This window comes from Chiloscyllium plagiosum, chromosome 17, assembly GCF_004010195.1.
Source record: "Chiloscyllium plagiosum isolate BGI_BamShark_2017 chromosome 17, ASM401019v2, whole genome shotgun sequence".
NCBI lineage: Eukaryota > Metazoa > Chordata > Chondrichthyes > Orectolobiformes > Hemiscylliidae > Chiloscyllium > Chiloscyllium plagiosum.
Window position 1 is genome coordinate 17436317 of NC_057726.1, and position 17692 is coordinate 17454008.

Genomic DNA, 17692 nt, shown 5'->3' on the forward strand with positions numbered 1-17692 from the left:
TTTCCAGCACCTCTAATCCAGAATGTGGTTTCCAGCATCTGCAGTCATTGTTTTTTACCATCTCTGCTTTAGTTCCAACTATATTAATTAATGTTTTAAAGGAAAGCATTGTGTTGAATTTGCATTAATATTCATAAAGGCTTAGATTCATCAAAACATAATTGCAGTATTGCTTTCTACATCAACTCAACATGCTGAGTCAACTAAGAATTGTAAAACACTTTGGGACTTCCTCTGGTCATGAAAGGTGTTATATAAATACTGCAGATGTCTTTCTTTTTATACTGTTTCAAGCATTTTCTAGATTTTAAAATGGCATTACCTCCAAATGTGCTATGGATGTACTCAGAGCTGTCTCATTCTAAGATGTGTGAAAGATCTTTAAGGTGCTTCAGGATACTTCTTGTGAAATTGCCATGATCACATTAGGTCAAGGTAAATTTTAGATGAGCTAACCATGTAAATATTCATCAAGATTGGACAATCATTTTTGCATTCAAAAACAATTTTGTGTTGACAAATATCACTGTGCCAATGTGAGGTTATGGGAATGCAACTAATAGCAGGCTCCTCTGGTTCCTATTAGCAGCTATTGATTCACCCAGGCTGACCTTTACCCATTCCTTTGTCTGCTCAACTACTGTTCTTTTTCTCTGGGCTCCATCTCCACCTACCATTACTCCTCCCTACCATGCATCTTCCACATGTACATTCCTGATGAAGGGCTTTTGCCTGAAACATCAATTTTCCTGCTCCTCAGATGCTGCCTGATCTACTGTCCTTTTCCAGCACCACACTCTTGACTCTAATCGCCAGCATCTGCCATCCTCACTCTCACCACATGTGCAATATACCAACCTTTTCCTAGCTACAATCAGTTCTGAGGAATCACAGGACCTGAAAGGTTAATTCTGCTCTGTCTCTACATGTGCTGCTCGACACGCCGAATTTCGTCAGTAATTCCTGTTTTTGTTTTAGATTTGCATCATCTGCAGATTTTTGGGCTCCTTTTTCCCCTCTGATTCTTTATTTTCCTCATAATAAGTTTTCAATCTTTTAAGTAAAGAGAGGGGTTGATTTAAACGCATACACCTCACTTTAACCTAAAATTATTATTAGAAGATTTTTTTCCCATTTATGTTTTAAAAGATGCTTGCACAATGTTGTCACAAACATAGAAAATGCAGTTGGAAATAACATTGTGAATGTATGCATACTGCCGAAGGATTGTCTCAAACACTCTCAATCCATTGCAAGTACATATCTTTATTTTCTATGATTGATTGCTTGTGACTCCTATCATTCAGCATTTTTCTTCTATTGAAATAAATTTATGATGAAAGATACTCAAAATTTGACCTCCCTGGTGGAAAAATATTTGATCCTGATCCTACAAATGCAAGCTTTTTAAATTGCATGTCCTTCAATTACTCTTTCAGGTTTTGGAATATTTAAAATTTACTTCTGTAGATTTTGGACACTTGACCTGAAAGTAGTTGGATGTATTTGTGAAATACACTTCACAGAGGCATAACAGTCAACATTTTTATGAGCTGAATAATAGATGGTAAATAAAATTATTCCAGATTCAATATTATTGTGTAATAAGAACATGCAAATTTATTTTAATTTGGATTGATGACAGAGGTGATCACTGCCTCCATGTACTCATGAAGGACAAAATATGTCATCCCCAAACATCCCTCAGGAAAATCAAACAAAACAAGTAAATCTTCAAGAATTAGTGGTATTTATCCTGCAGTGCTGAGAGAGGTCATGGAGATTTATGAAGCATTGACAATTATTGCAAGTGAGTTACTGGATACTGATAAAGTGCAGTCAGATTGCAAACAAGATAATGTGGTATCCATACTCTAAAAGGATAACAAAATAGAGACAGCCAATGACAGAATATTAAACATATCATGTAAACCGAAGGAATTTATAAGAGGGTTAAAATTAAAGCTTGTCTATGAAATGATACCTTATAAACAGCATTAACATTAATTTAGCAGGATTATACAAGGCTTGATCAACTTTCTTGAGACTGTAGAAACGAAAACACATGGTGTACCTAGATACACAAAGATATTTAACAAATTTCTTCACTAAAGGTTATTAGTTAAACTTAATGGCCATGGTAAATCTATGATCATATTACAAAGCACAAGTGAGTTGGATTCAGCAGCTTGAACCAAATTGATCAGATTTTCCAATGATAAAATGGAAACAGGAATGGAATCACACAAAATTATAGAACAAGCTGGCTAAAACATACAAGTGAGCACTGAATTGAGCCAGGAAGTTGAAAATTAGCACAGATAAATATAAATTCCACACATAAGAAGTCATGATTTGGAGATGCCGGTGTTGGACTGGGGTGTACAAAGTTAACAATCACACAACACCAGGTAATAGTCTAATAGGTTTATTTGGAAGCACTAGCTTTTGGAGAGCTGCTCCTTCATCAGGTGGTAGACAACCACCTGATGAATGAGCAACGGTCCGAAAGCAAGTGCTTCCAAATAAACCTGTTGGACTATAGCCTGGTGTTGTGTAAACAAATAAGAAGTAAATAGTAAGTTGAATCTTTACTCCATGAATGATGATGACAAAATCAAGGGAAAAGTTAATGGGAATCTTCAAGTTTTCATAGACTTAACAAAGGGTGGGCACTAAATGCTGCCTAACCATCAAAGTCCACATCCTCTGAATGACTGAAATAGAACTCAACATGTACAATATATATATATATATATATATATGCAGCAGTAATAAACAAAGCCAGTAAAATCGTGACTTATACAACCAAAGCAGTGGAATAAAACCAAAGGAAATAGTGCTCCATTCAGATCGCACTTAGTTCTGGTCAGTGATATAATGAAGACATTCAAGTAGTAGAACTACAAGACTCATTCCTTTGGGAGAAATTCCTGATGCGGGGCTTATGCTCGATTCTCCTGCTTCTCCGATGCTGCCTGGCCTGCTGTATTTTTCCAGCACCACACTCTCGACTCATTTCTTTGGGCCAAATTTGCCGAGAGCTGTGGAAGTAAACACAAACTGTGGGAAGCGTGCAAAAAAATTATCTACACAGTCTCAGCTGTTCAAAGCATATCTATCAAGTGACTATTCTTGTCGTTTACAATAATTATCTTATAAAAGCTGTTGGAAATTGAGATCCTGTTTAAAACTGAAAGTTTTTTCATTACTTCATGTTTGTCTTTTCTAGTTACTGTGTTACAGCATTAGCAGGCCTTCTGCAAATATAAACAGATCACTGGTAAATGAAAAAAAAGAAGAGGTTATAAGATTCGGTGAGGTCATAACTCACGTCAAAGATTTACCAGCAATGTTTTGGAAAACAAAAAGGTTTTCTTCTTAAAGGAATGAAAACTAACCTTCAAAAGGAGGTGGCAAAATTTTTAAGTCTATTGGCTCACATTATGAGTAGCTGCCCGTGGTTGTTGGCCAAGAGGGTTCAGACAGGTGATTGACACAACATAGATAGACAGCCTCAAAATAGGCCGCAACAGGGATAGATGGTGAAATAGGAGGAGCAAAAAGGAATGAGTCATCATCCTTTTGGAAGAGGACCAGGAATTCCCCTACATCAGACGAGGGAAGAACAAATACTGCTGCTAATGAAGAATACCACCAAAGCTGAGAAGATGTCTTACAGCTATAGGGATCCACTGCCCCTGCTTCTCCATTTCACGGAACAGCTTCAGGATCGGTAAAGCATTCTCATCTGACACAGGTCATAAGTTTCCTTTCTTTGTCTAACCAATAATGTATCATATCTAGACTGCTGTTTCTCAACAAACTATAAGAACTTTGCGACAAATTGTTGACTATGTATATTAAGTAACAAGGATCACAAATGTCTCTTCCCAGCTACTTTAGCACATGGAACTAAGGAGATCTCATCTAACATAAACAATGTTAGAAATAGAAACAGAAGAAATTATCATGGGGAATAAGGAAATGGCACAAATGTTAAGCAAATATTTTAAGTCACAGCACATCAAAGATACAAGTAGTAGTGGGTAACCTAGAACAAATAAGAATGAGGAAATTAATGTAATTAATATCAATAGATAGAAAATACGAGAAACATGGGGAACTAATATCAGCTAAATCCCCTACAGCCTAGAGTTGTAAAAGCTGTAGAGAAAATGTTTGCATTGGTTATGATTTTCCAAAATTTCCCAGCTTTTTATTTGTACATGGAGTGTGGGCATTGTGGATAGGCTTGCATGTATTGTCAATGTCTGATTGCTCTTGCTGAGATGGTGTTGCCTTCTTGAACTGCTGAAGTCCTTCACTTAAGATGTTGTTAGAAAGGTTGTTAGGAATCCAATGATGTTCACCCAGCAAAACTGAAGGAACATCAATGTAGTTCCAGGACAGGATGGTGTGTAAGTTGGAGGGAACTTTGCAGCTAGTGGTGTTTCCATGCTTCCACTGCTTTTAACCTTCTCGGTGGTCGAGGTCACAGATTTGACAAGTGTTCTTGAAGGAAACTTGCTGCAGTGCATCTTGTATTTGGTACGCATTTTCCCTGAGCATTGGTGGTGAAGGGAATAAATGTTGAAGATGGTGGATAGGGTACTAATCAAATCAACGGCTTTGCCCTAAATGGTGTTGAGTTTCTTGACTGTTAGAGCTGCACTCATTCAGGCACATTGGAGGTATTCCATTATACTCCTGACATGTGCTTTGTAGATGGTAAATGGGTATTGGGATACAAGAAGTTAGTTACTTGTTGCAAAATACTTTTACCTCTGAAGTGCTCTTCTAAGCATAGTATTATTTAGTTTAATAACAAAAACAGAAGTTGCTGGAAGAACTCAGCAGGTCTGGCAGCATCTGTGGAGAGCGAAACAGAGTTAATGTTTTGGATCCAGTGACCCTTCTTCAGAATCAATGTGTTTCTCTCTGTTTCTCTGTCCACAGATGCTGCCTGACCTGCTGAATTTCTCCAGTAATTTCTGTTTTGTTTCAGACATCCAACATTCACAGTTCTTTGATTTTTCTTGTTTGGTATTATTGGGTTTGGCAAATTCAGTTTCTGGTCAATGGTAAATTCTCATTTAAGAAAGGAAAGAGGGACAAAACAAGAAACAAGGTTCTGACATAAGTCATTGGGAGTGTGCTGGAATCTATTATTAAGGAACTCTGAATAATGTAGAAATCACAGCATGATCCAACAAAGAAATATGTTATGGTTGAAATGGAAATTGTGTTTGATAAATCTACTGCAGTTTTTTGAAGATGATGTGTATATCTGGATTACATAAAACATTCGGTAAGGTGTTACACAAAATGTTAGCACACATGATAAGGGCTTGTGAAATTTGGAGAATATATTAACACTTAATATACAATGGATTGGTTAAGAGGAAGTGAAGTGTAGGAATTAATTGGGCTTTTTAAAGTCCATAGCCTCTACCTAATAGAGAGCAGTAATGATCATTACTGGAGCCTCAGTCATTTTTAAGTTCTGTTAATGATGTAGAAGAAGATTCAGGGAGTAATGTATGTAAGTTTACTGGTGGTACAAAACTAGGTGGAAAAGTAAACAATGAGGACAAAAAGAGGCTGTAAAATTGATAGACTAAATGCATGCACAACAAGATAGCAGATAGAATAGCATGCAGTGTAGTGTGAGGTTATTCCAATTGGAAATAAGAGAAGAAAATTGGAAATTTTTCAAAGGCATGAAATTTATAAATGTTAATGTTTTAGAGACTACAGATCTACTCATAATAGGAAACAGAATGTTAGCATTTAGGTACAACAAGCAATTAAAAAGGCTGATTGCATTTTTCTAAAAGAAAAACATTTTTTTGCAGATGAGAGTGTCACTGGCTAGGGAGACTTAATTAAGAAGGTGATGGTGAGCCTCCTGTTTCAACTTAGCTTATGTGATGTAGTTGCACCCACAGTTCAGAAGATAGTTTAGGCTAACTATAATAATAGAATGATTATATCATTCCAAGTCAAGCTGATGTGTGGATTAGAGGCAAGTTTACAGATGGTGGTGTTCTCATGCATCTGCTACTGGAGATCAGCATTTGGAAGGTGTGCCCAAGGAGCTTGGTGAGTTGCTGTGATCTAATTGTAGATGATGTACATTAGTGCCACTATGCACCAGTAGTGGAGTGACTGAATCTTTGAGGTGTTGATGAGGTGCCAATCAAATGGGCTGCTCTGCCTTGGATGGTGTCAGGCTTCTTAAATGTACTCATTCAGGTAAATGGAGAATATTCCATCATACTCTTGACTTGTGCTTTGTAGATAGCAGATAGCCTTTAGGTAATCAGGAGATCAGTTAAATACCAGATTTCCCAGCATCTGACATTTCTGATGGAGGGTGCTGTCTCCTCCAACAAAGGGGCCTCTTTCTATTGCAACTAAGATACAGTTGCTTGGAAGGGACTCAAAATACCAAGTCCATCAGCTCTGTTACAATGATTCCAATGTATTTTGCATATATCATGACACTGAACCGATCATTCTATTGGCTGTTTTATTACTCCAAATTAAAGGTGAGAGTTTGTTTTACTGGAACAACCAAAACAAGAGGAATACAAAAGATGACAGGTCTAGAGATAGTGACTGGGAACAACATTGAAACTGATGTTTAAAAATATATTGTAATTAGAAGGGAAAGGTGAAAAACATTACATTTCCAAGTTTGACATCTTTGGAAGATGTAGTAGAAGGCAATACAAGACTTCTTGGCTTCAACTCTGTGAATGTACAGGACTGAAAAATGCTTATTGGACAACACAAAATGTATGCACAGGGAATAGAAGCATATGATTCAGAACTCTGAATCAGGTTGATTTTGAGAAATACATCTATGTTTGATTTGCAATCCAGTTATGCAATGTTTATTGTCATTTACTATTTAATTATATCCGAGTCAAGATACGAAAGTGATGTATGAAATTTCATGAAGGGACATCACATCCTGTAGGGCAGTCAGAATAAATGTGGTGTGCTTCCCTTATTTATACTGCATGTTGTACCACTGACAGCCTTACTAGTTACATATATATGCAGTTCCTGACCCAAACCTGACTTCCCTCTGGGACATGCAGATACAGGATCAAGGCACTTCTAGAAATAGCTTGAACTGCTGCACTAACAGCCTCAGCTGACTGATGGGATACTCACCATCAAATTATATCAGCAGACTGATTACAGGATAAAGCACCTGTTGCTGACTCCTTCAGGGTAGGCATGGTGCTGACAGATTGGCTAAAAAGATTAATGTTGATTATTAGAGGTGTTTTAGGTCATTAATGTTCAGTCCATAGAACATAAGAACCACTGTCTTTAAAAAAATGCAAGTACTTAATTCTTCAATCACTGATATTGATAACTTTCACAGCATATCAATTTGGTGTTGTCATATCAAACTGCTGTTCGCTCGCAGGTTTTGCTATGTAAAGTTGCTGCTTGCATAGTTTATTCACATTAACTTTACACAGCAATATTATTCTGCTAACCTCTACTGTTGTTGCTCATAAAATCCTCGGATTTCTTTAATGCAGTATCATTCACTGAAGTCTTCACAAGATAAGAAAATCCTCATGATAATGTGATCTCTGGTATTACAAATTTATATGCTTAACTAAAACTAAAAACAATGAATGTTGCATATCAGAGGTTGCTTTTGCTTCATAACTCATCCTGCTTTTTCAATCAGATGGCACGGGGTTTATAAATATTCTAGATTCAAACTTCTGCAAAATTCAAAACATGAGGATACATTGTAAAAAGGAAATCTTCTTAACATATTTTTAAACAAGTTAAGGCCTTTGAGGATTATGAAGCACCTTCAAATAATCTTCCTAAATTAAGTATACCAGAGAGAAATCTGGAGAGCCACTTAATACACTACTTTATCTTAAAACTGTATTTGCACAGCTCCTACTATTCATTAATCCAGATTATTTAATTGCAATTGTTGTTCCTATGCAGTGAACAGAGAACTGAAGCTAAGCATTTGTATATATGGCAATTCATTCTCCCCGTGTCTGAATGGGTTTCCTCTGGGTGCTCTGGTTTCCTCCCACAATCCCAACATGTGCAGATTAGGTGAATTGGCCATGCTAAATTGCCCATAGTGTTCAGGGATGTGTGTGTTAGGTGAATTAGTCAGGGGCTAATGTAGAGTAATAGGATAGGGGAATGGGTCTGGGTGGGTTTCTCTTCAGAGAGTCAGTGTGAACTTGTTGCGCCAAATGCCTGTTTCCACACTGTAGGGGTTCTATGATTCTATGGCAATCTTTAAGTCAATTCTTTAGCTTTATTTCAGCATAACGATATTTTTGCCATATATTAACATGCAGTTTATATGTCTGACACATCAGTCAAAATGGTTAGAAATTCTTTGTCGCTGGCTCAAAATCTTAAAACCTCCCTTTCAAACAATGCTATGTGTGCCCTTATGCCCCAAGGACCATGAGAGTTTAAGAAGGTGGCTCGCACCAGCTTCTCCAGGGCAACTAGGAATTCACAATAAACATTAACTGAACCACCGATGTCCACCTTCCATTAATGAATTTTTTAAAAATTAATATTGTGAGGCAGAATTCTATCAGAACATTTTTTTAAATTAATGCAGGTGGATTGGAAATCTGTCTTGCTGACTACATTTCCTGGGAGCAGACAGATAATTAAACTTTTCGCCTTTAGTGCAGCATATCCCAAATTATCTTCCAATGTGGCTCCATTTTGACAGCTGAAAATTAGTGCAACCCCAGATGCCAAGAGAAAGAAAACAACAATAAAGCAGCATGATAACATGCAGTGTATAATTATTAAAGTCTTGTATTACAGATCAGCATATAATACATTAAAGATGAAAACCTCTAATCAAAATCACCGACTGTTGGTAAGTAGTCTTTTGATGGTGTTGCAATCTATACCTGCCTTCATCATTGTGTTCCAAGAAGCTGTCAAGCGAGCTCGATGTATTTACATAGATACACTGGCACATTATAAATGCACCTAATCAGAGCTGCCACTGCCAATCTACTGTAATGCTGGGTGTTCATACTGCATTCCCACTACTGAAATAATGCATAGAGTCTGAAAATAAATTTCTCCTGAGCTGGTTATGTGATCTCAATTGGGATTGCAAGCCACAGTTGGTAAACACAGTCTTAGCCTTTGAATGTAAGATTAATGCAAACTGAGACATGCTGACCTGAATTATGTCCAATAATATCTTCCATATCTCATCCCGGGTATGTATATAATCATTTGTATGGCCAAATGCTTTCACTTCTACTATTTTATTTCTGCATATTTTTCAACAATTTCTTCCAATCATATCCATAAATATTTGTAATATCCTTTGTGCCATTTTTCAAGTCATTCTGTTTCTATTGAACTTTCCATGGTCTTTTCAATTACATGTTACTTTGTTTATTAATTCTTTTACATACTTTGGAGGTCAGGCAAGCCATCTTCTCCAATGAAAAAACATCTTTGGTTTCCCATTTTTCTTCATAGGATTGCATTGAAATGTAGTCCATGAAAACTATACTTGTCCATGGTGACTAAATACTTTACAAGTGTCAAAGAATCAAATTAAGCAAATAACGCTTAACAGGAATTGGAGGAACTGCACAGTCCTACCATGCTGCTGCTTTGTTGTAAATTCAGCACAGGAATAGGACAATGGATATTTGATTGAACTACAGGGTGATTTCTTTTTTCTTCTTGCATTAGTAAATATGTGGAATCAACTCAGCAAAAAGCTCAATAAGAATCCAAAAACAATGGCTGGATGGACATCCAGTTACTAACCAGACTAAAGATTGAAGGACATGTATGAATGTATGGAAATGATCATATTTTATAGATAATACAAATCCCATTCTCCAGGCTATCTTGATATTGCCAATGGAATGCAGGCATTTAGTTTTACTGTGCTAGAGGCTACATTTGGAAATAATTTCGGATTAATGCTCTAGAGCTTTGTTACATTACAAGAGAAAATTATATCCTTGAAACATTGACCTGTAATCCAAAGGAAACACAATTGAGTCACGTTTATTTAAATTAATAGGCCTACTTGAAGGAAAAGGCCAAATGGACCAAATAGTCCTCTTCGTTCTGTACTTTCTTAGGAAATGAGAGCTTCACATATGCAGGTGAAAATCTTCAGCTAACCATTAAGTATTATACACCTGAAAACAATTTAAAAGCCATTATTTTTATGTAGGAGTAAAATAGAGATGTTAGGATTTTGACTTCAGTTGGATGAAATCAAACCAAAAGAAAAATCCACAGTTTGGTATTTTGACAAGGGTTAAAGTTAAATAGTAGATGCAATGCCGGCCATTTAACCCCCAAACCCTAACTTGCTTCCATCATCCAGGATCTTAAATATTCTGTACAGGTGAACAGTGATTCATTTGCACTTCCTTCAACTTAGTATACTGCAGTCACAGTTCATGATGCTGCTTCCTCTACTTCAGGAAGAGGATAGAATCCCTACAGTATGGCAACAGTCCTTTCAGCCTAACAAGTTCACAACAACCCTCCGAAGGGTATCCCACCCAGACCCATTCCCCTACATTTACCCCGACTAATGCACCTAACCTACATATCCTTGAACACTATGGGCAAGTTAGCATGGGCAACTCGGCTAGCCTTCACATCTTTGGATTGTGGGAGGAAACCGGAGTACCTGGAGGAAACCCATGCAGACATGGGGAGAATGTGCAATCTTCGCACAGACAGTCGCCCGAGGCTGAAAACGAACCTGGGTCCCTGGCACTGTGAGGCAGCAGTGTGGTTAGCTGCCATGCCGCCCAGATCTAGTAAAATTTAGTGATTAATTTTTGGAACACCTCCATCCACTTCAACAACATGACCCTGTTGACTCCCATTTTTATTGCTTGTCTTACTCCCACTTTGACATCTCTATGCTTAGTTTACCACACATTTCCATGGAGCTCAACATAAGTTCAATGATATCCAGACTCAACCATTTTACCTACATGGTTTCTAACATTTTAAATCATAATCACTTTCCATTATTTTTCCTTTTTCCTGCCTCTGTGCTCACTTAAAACCTGTTACGTGTGTAACTTCTCCAGTTCTGACGAAAAGTCGTCAGTTCTCTTATCTCTGATGCTGCCCGACCTGCTGAGTACTTGCAGCATTTTACATTTTCATTTCAACTACAGTGTTTTTCATTTGTGTTTAATAACTGCCTTTTGTTCAAATAATCAGCAAAGTAATTTCATATAGATATAATAGTATGCTACCAGCATCTATCATTAATTTAACGCAGAGTTGATTTATAATACTGAATAGGTGAACTTGATGGGAATTGGATGTACTAAAGTACAAGTGGTAGAGGAACCTACACATTGATCCCAACAGATTCAATATTCTTTCTCTTACATCATGTTTGACTCAACCTCACAGCTATGCTGATGCCCAGTATTTAATAGAGAAAAAAAGTGTGTTTTTTTTAAATTTCCTCAGATTGTGTTTGCGTGGAGAATAGAACATGTAATGCAATATGAGGTTTCAGATGACATTTACATACTGCTCGTGCTGTGTTTTCATTGTTTATGATATCATTTGAACTCCTTGAGTTGATTACAACCTTAGTGCATTCTGAATTAGTTTTTTAAAAAATATGATATCCTTTTACAGTGGCAGAGTGGTACTGGGCCAAGATGGTAAAAAAAATAAACTAGTCAATCACTAATGAGTTGCTTGGTCTAAATATATGATGTAATTTTGCATTCTAAATTACATCTTTTAAGTCTGATTTAAGGGTCAAATGAGGCAATAGATTTTAGCTACTTCTGGCAACAATTTGTTAAATACATGTCACACAGTCTAGAATTTTTACTTTTACTTCAAACCTATACAGTCTAATTTGTTTTGCACTCATGTATAGATTACAAAGGTTAAAATCTAGGTGGTCTGAAGTAACACTGTGATAATAAAGATTTGCAAATAAGTATTGGGTTCCTACTGATAAATATGTGCAGCCACAAAGTTTTTCACAAATGCTTAATTTTCTCATCAAATTTTGAAAGTTAGCACTTTTATTTTAGCAGTTCAGTGCTGAATTGGTGGTATCTTTCCTAGGAAAATAAAAGAAAAGATTATCATTTCACAAACGCTGCAACATTTTAGTGCTCTGATATCAATCCTATTAAATGAATGGTATATTAAAGGGACACTCGAATGGAATTTTAGAAATGCAATCATAGAATCATACATTACAGAAGAGGTCCATTGGCCCGTTGTGTTTCTTAAGCCAAAAATATACTAGCACATGGACTGCAATGGCTCAAGAAGGCAGCACATTACCATCTTCTCAAGGGCAACTAGGAATGGGCAAAAAACCCTGGCAAGTCAGCAACAATCACGTCCCACAAGAGAATGCACTACACTAGTCCAACCTTTCCACACTAGGCTCATTGTTTTGAATGTTATGACACTTCACATGCTCATCCAAGTACTTTTTAAAGATTGTGATGTTTCCTGCCTCAACTCAGTTCCCAGGCATTGCATTCCAGATTCCCTCTCAGTAAAACAACTTTTCCTCAAATCCCTCCACATCGCCTGCCCTTCTCTTTAAAATTATGTTCCCTTTTTATTGACCCTTCAACTAAGGGGAACAACGTTTCCTATCCACCCTGTCTGTGTCCCTCATAACATTATGAACCTTTGTCAGGATCTCCTTAATTTTCAGTGCTCTAAAGAAGCCTGTCCAATCCAAAGCTGAAATGCTTATCCTAGGCAACACCCTGGTGAATCCCCTTTGCACTTCTTCCAGTGCAATCACATCTTTCCTATGGTGTAGAGACCAAAACTGCATACATTACCCCAGGTGTTGCCTAACCAAAGTTCTGTACAGCTCCAATATGACCATCCTGCTCTTAGAGTCTAAGTTGTAAACTGTAAACTAAAATGTCACAATAGTTAATTGAATTTATTTCTTAATAAATAACAATCTAAGCTGTCATATAACTTTAGAAGTAGAGGGAAAATAATTTATCTGATCATAAAATCTTAACAAAAACAATGATATTTAATCCCTTTCATTCTGATTTTTAAAAATATAATTTGCACTGCACAACCTAAGATGACAGCATCAAAGAAGTTGTTACAGAGGTGATCTCTTCTGGTGTATGAAATTGTAGCTGTGTGGGAACCAAACTGAGAACGGGCTCAAACACATTGTTCTGATGACACAAGGAACCTATTGCTTCTACCATGTTGCAGAGTTCTGAGAAAGACTTTTATCAGCAGTCTATACCCTGAACATCAGTCTTCTTCTCTGATATCACTGGGCATCATGATCTTATTTCTTTTTCCACTTCCATCCAGACCTTCCAAAACAGGCTGATTATTCTGATGACTGAAAGAAAAAGCATCTCCTGCAAATATTCTTGAAACCTGATCTCTTGGATTGTGCAACTGCTGCTGAGAGTGGAGGGAGAGCAAGGGAATGGGAAGCTTCTCATTGAAAACTCACTGGCATACTACAAAAGATAAAGGTCCGTTATATTACTCACACATCTGCCACCATGTCAACTGCCCAATAGATTTGATGGTCATTTTGATACACAACTTCTAAATAAATCGAAATGCTTGGAGGATATATGGTTCACTATCAATAGGAAGTGTTGACCTAGACAAACTTGTATGTTTTATAAGTTTACTGGTTTCTATTTACTTTTGTATCAGAGCATACAATAAAGAAAGTCAAGGATTAGTTGACACTTCTGTTACACTGCAGTACATAGATACCAGTTTACCTGCTTGCAATAATTTTAGTTCATTTTAAAATATTTATGCCCCAGATTAGAGCAATGAGAATAGATCTGATCCCACTATAATAACATGTAACATTTTGTACAATGGTAATTTTGAGATTTCTACAACTTGGATTTTAAAATGAATGTTAATAGAACATAGAACATTACAGCGAGATACAGGCTCTTCAGCCCTTGATGTTGCGCTGACCTGTGGAACCAATCTGAAGCCCATCTATCCCACACTATTCTATTTTCATTCATATGTTTATCCAATGAACATTTAAATGCCCTTAAAATTGGCAAGTCTACTACTGTTGCAGGCAGAGCGTTCCACACCCCAACTATTCTCTGAGTAAAGAAGCTACCTTTGACATCTGTCCTATATCTATCACCCCTCAATTTAAAGCTATGTTCCCTCATGCTAGCCATTACCATCTGAGGAAAAAGGCCCTCACTGTCTACCCTGTCTAACCCTCTGATTATCTTTTATGTTTCAATTAAGTTCCCACTCAACCTTCTTATCCCTAATGAAAACAGCCTCAAGTCCCTCAACCTTTCCTCATAAAATCTTCCCTCCATACTAGATAACATCTGAGTAAATCTCCTCTGAACCCTTTCCAAAGCTTCGTAATTTTTCCTATGATGCGGTGACCAGAACTGCATGCAATACTCCAAATGCGGCCGCACCAGAGTTTTGTACGGCTGCAACAGACCTCATGGTTCGGAAATTCAGTCCCTCTACCAATAAAAGCTAACATGCCATATACCCTCTTAATAATCCTATAAACCTGGGTGGCAACTTTCAGGGATCTATGTACATGGACACTGAGATCTCGTTGCTCATCTACCCTACCAAGAATCTTACCATTAGCCCAGTACTCTTTATTCCTGTTGCTCTTTCCAAAGTGAATCACTTCACACTTTTCCACATTAAACTCCATTTGCCACCTCTCAGCCCAGCTCTGCAGCTTATCTATGTCTCTCTGTAACCTGCAACATCATTCCGCAATATGCACAACCCTACCGATCTTAGGGTCATCCACAAATTTACTAACCCATCCTTCTATGCCCTTATCCAGGTCATTTATAAAAATGACAAACAGCAGTGTCCCCTTGTGGTACACCACTAGTAACTGAATTCCAGAATGAACATTTTCCATTAATTACCACCCTCTGTCTTCTTTCAGCTAGCCAATTCCTGATCCAAACTATTAAATCACCCTCAATCCCATGCCAACATATTTTCTGCAATAGGAAACCTTATCAAATGCTTGACTGAAATCGAGTGAGAGGGGAAAAATATAAAAGAGACCTACAGGGCAACTTTTTCACACAGAGTCTGGTATGTGTATGGGATGAGCTGCCAGAGGAAATGGTGGAGGCTGGTACAATTGCAACATTTAAAAGGCATTTGGATGGGTATATGAAAAGGAAGGGTTTGGAGGGATAGGGGCCGGGTGCTGGCAGGTGAGACTAGATTGGGTTGGGATATCTGGTCGGCATGGGCGGGTTGGACCGAAGGGTCTGTTTCCATGCTGTGCATCTCTATGACTCTATGACATCAATCACTTTACCCTCATCCATCTGTTTGGTCACCTTCTCAAAGGGTAAGCATGACCTACCCTTCCCAAAACCATGTTAACTATCCCAAATCAACATATTCCTTTCTAGATGATTATAAATCCTATCTCTTATAACATTTTCCAACACCTTACCCCACAACTGAAGTAAGGCTAACTGGTCTACTCCCCTTCTTGAACAAGGGGACAACATTTGCTATCCTCCAGTCTTCTGGCACTATTCCTGTAGACAATGACGACATAAAGATCAAAGCCAAAGGCTCTGTGATCTCCTGCCTGGCTTCCCAGAAAATCCTAGGATAAATCCCATCCGACCCAGGGACTTGTCTATTTTCACACTTTCCAGAATTGCTAATACTTCCTTCCTCATGAGCCTCAATCCCGCCACGTCTAGTAGCCTGTATCTCAGGATTTTCTCCAACAACATTGTCTTTTTCCAATGTGAATACTGACAGAAAATATTCATTTAGCATTTCCCCGATCTCGTCTGACTCCACTTCCCACTACTGTCCTTGATTGGCCATAATCTTACACTAGTCATTCTTTTATTCCTGATATACCTATAGAAACTTTTAGGGTTTTCCCTGATCTTATCTGAAAACGACTTCTTAGGTCCCTTCCTGGCTCTTCTTAGCTCTCTCTTTAGGTCATTCCTGGTTAACTTGTAACTCTCAAGCACCCTAACTAAGCATTCACATCTCATCCTAACATAAGTCTTCTTCTTCCTCTTGACAAGAGATACAACTTTTTTAGTAAACAATGGCTCCCTCGCTTGACCACTTCCTCCCTGCCTGACAGGTACATATTTATCAAGGACATGCTATTGAATAAGCTTCACATATCAGTTGTGCCCACCCCCTGTAGTTTCCTTCCCCATCCTATGCATCCTAAATCTTGCCTAATCGCATCATAAATGCCTTTCCCCCAGCTGTAGCTCTTGGCCTGTGGTATATACCTGTCCCTTTCCATTGTTAAAGTAAACATAACCGAATTGTGGTCACTGTCACTGAAGTGCTCACCTACCTCCAAATCTAACAGCTGGCCAGGTTCATTTCCCAGTACCAAATCGCCCCTTGTTGGCCTGTCTACATACTGTGTCAAGAAACCCTCCTGCACAGATTGGGCAAAAACTGACCCATCTAAAGTACTCAAACTATAATATTTCCAGTCAAAATTTGGAAAGTTAAAGTCTCCTATAACAACTACCCTGTTACTCTCACTCCTATCCAGAATCATCTTTGCTATCCTTTCCTCTACACCTCTGGAACTATTTGAAACGCTATAGAAAACTCCCAACAGGGTGACCTCTCCTTTTCTGTTTCTAACCTCAGCCCATACCGTAGTAGTAAAATCTTCTCAATAGCATGCTGCCTGGGCAGAGGACTGCAAATGTAAAATGAATGAATTAAAAGAAATTGTAAGGTAAATTACATGTAAAATATAATACACATTTCAAAGTAAATTGTTAAGTCAATAACTATTATTGTAAGTGAGTGCAAAAACCACAAGAAACAAAGTTTTACACATGTAAATGTGCACTTTATTAGTGTCACAAACGATAATATTTACTTACAATCACATGATATTATGTACATGGGGTAAAAGGGCAGTTATAGCATGGGTAGAAAATTGCCTAAGGGATAGGAAGCAAAGAGTTCTGCTAATTGTGTATTTTTTTTCAGGTTAGAGGAAGAAATGCAGTGAAATTGCCTGGGATTCACAACAGGACCAGGGCTGTTTTTGATGTACACCAAGATTTGAATTTGAGAATATACGGCCCAATTTCAAAATTTGCAGATGACATGAAATTTGGAACTATATCAAAGACGGAGGAAGCTGGCAATAAGGTTCAAAAGGACATTGCAGACCAGAGGAGTGGTTGGACATATGGCAGATGAAATTTAATATGCAGAAGTGGGTTTGATACATTTTTGGAAGAAGAATGAGAAGAGACCACACAAGCTAGACAGCGCAATTTTAAAGTGGATGCATGAAAAGTGAGAGCTGCAACTGTTTGTACATAAAGCTGTTACATGCCAGGTTAGCATTTGAACATATGGGATAGCGAGCTTTTCAAATGCAAGGTTAAACATCCATAAATCCTTGATCCAGCTGGAATATTATGTCCAATCTGGGCACCACACTTCAGGAAGGATGTGAATGTTTTGCAGAGATTTGCTAGAATAGTTGCAGAGATTTGGGAGATGTAGCCTAAAAACAAGGCTAACTGCCTTCCATGGAGCAGAGAAGGAGAAGGTTTAGAGAATAGATTACATGGACCATATAAAG

General features: G+C 37.8%; 1 long non-coding RNA gene across 1 annotated transcript; it reads left to right on the plus strand.

Moving 5' to 3' along the window:
* Window positions 1-3628: 3628 nt before the first annotated feature.
* On the plus strand, window positions 3629-17264 carry LOC122558247. Its single transcript, XR_006314083.1, has 4 exons — window positions 3629-3760; window positions 8860-8914; window positions 13393-13562; window positions 17086-17264. It is a non-coding gene; the product is annotated as an uncharacterized LOC122558247 (long non-coding RNA).
* The last annotated feature ends 428 nt before the right edge of the window (window positions 17265-17692 follow it).